The sequence below is a fragment of the Tupaia chinensis genome, unplaced genomic scaffold, assembly GCF_000334495.1.
Source record: "Tupaia chinensis unplaced genomic scaffold, TupChi_1.0 Scaffold144033_1, whole genome shotgun sequence".
Lineage (NCBI taxonomy): Eukaryota > Metazoa > Chordata > Mammalia > Scandentia > Tupaiidae > Tupaia > Tupaia belangeri.
The window spans coordinates 40,802-42,199 of record NW_006203885.1 but is presented as its reverse complement, the minus strand read 5'-3'; the positions used below and the strand labels follow the sequence as shown (position 1 = coordinate 42,199).

The following is a 1,398-nucleotide window of genomic DNA, read 5'->3' as shown; positions in this document are numbered from 1 at the left end:
GCACCACCCTACACTGCTTTGTAACCTGGATTATATTTTTCTTCCCTAACAGCCTTCTTCTTTGCATCCTCTTGGGCAAGCTGCAGGTCGAATGTGTACTGCATGTCTTGGAGGTCTGTGTTTCCTTCAATGCCTTTCAACTGACCTCTTAAGTCCTTCAGCTTAGTGTAGTAATAAACTCGGTCCTGGGCTTGAGGACACTGAGCACCACATGCACTGGATGATGGCATCATAGAGCAGAGAGTTTCTGTGTCTGGGATCTTATGGTGTTGAAGCCCAAATTCCAAGGTCTTAACTTTTACTCTAAAAGCTTCTTTACTAAACATTTTATAAATAGATTTTCCATTACACACTGCTATTCATGGCTGATATTTCTATCATTTCTGTAGTAGACTACACAAAATCTTTCACAAAATTCTTTACTGGAAAGGTCTTCTGCTGCCTGGCTTCCTTTCTACCATGTAGGTTAATTCTCTAACGTACTTCCCTGGTAAAGTGTGATTATCCATGTGATTCAGTTGGGCCTCACTCAGCCCTGACATAAATAAACATTGCCAAAAATGGTTCCCAGGTCCAGGGTAATGATGCCTTTTGTAAGCAGCCATAAGTCCTGGGTTTATCCCAATAATCACAATGTCCAAGTGGAAGGTCAAAAGCTCAGGGAGAATCTGGTCAAAAGTTCAGCTTCTGAAACACCATTAAAATGGTCTACTTTCCTTTTCATTTAAAACACATCTGTAGTTTTTTCTTGCTTTTCTTTTGATTTTGCCGATTTATCATACTTTGTCAACTCAGTGGGTTTTTGGATTCCACTATTTTTGTTTCTTTGTTTGTTTGTTTTTGGTTCTGTTGTTCCTGGTTTTCTTCCCTTTTGGAGCCTCTTGTACAGGTTTTCAAGCAGGAGCTTCAGATGGCCCTTCTGCTGTCCCTGGCTGTTCATTCATCACTGCCATGTTAGGAGCTTTGGACATCATTTGTTGAAATGGACATGTATAAAAACTTGAGAATAGCCGCTGGTGTTCTCGGTTTCCATGACCTGTGGCCACACACTCGGGTCACTCCTCCAGCCAGGCAATGGGCCACTGGTCTCTGGAGTGGGGCAGCACAGGAATGGTGACATGACAGTACTTGAGACCTGGACCTGATCACTGGCAGTACCTGGATGGCAGTTGGCCTCAGCTCCTACACTGAGCCTCTGTTACCACCGAGAACATCACATTACCTTTAAGAGAGTTTTCTTCTATAGAGCATGTGTGCTAGCCAGAGAGACAGAGAGAGAGATGGAAAGTGAGAAATAACTCACCATGGGGGTAGGCCATTGCACAATCCCTAATCCTCTATTCTCATCACAGGATTTTGGGCATGCACGCACATCTGTCCTGCATGAAATTTGAGCTG

General features: G+C 43.4%; 1 pseudogene; it reads right to left on the bottom strand.

The window, feature by feature from the left end:
• Nucleotides 1-8: 8 nt before the first annotated feature.
• LOC102491578 (G/T mismatch-specific thymine DNA glycosylase pseudogene) lies at nucleotides 9-1,092 on the bottom strand (annotated as a pseudogene).
• Between the last annotated feature and the right edge of the window lie 306 nt (nucleotides 1,093-1,398).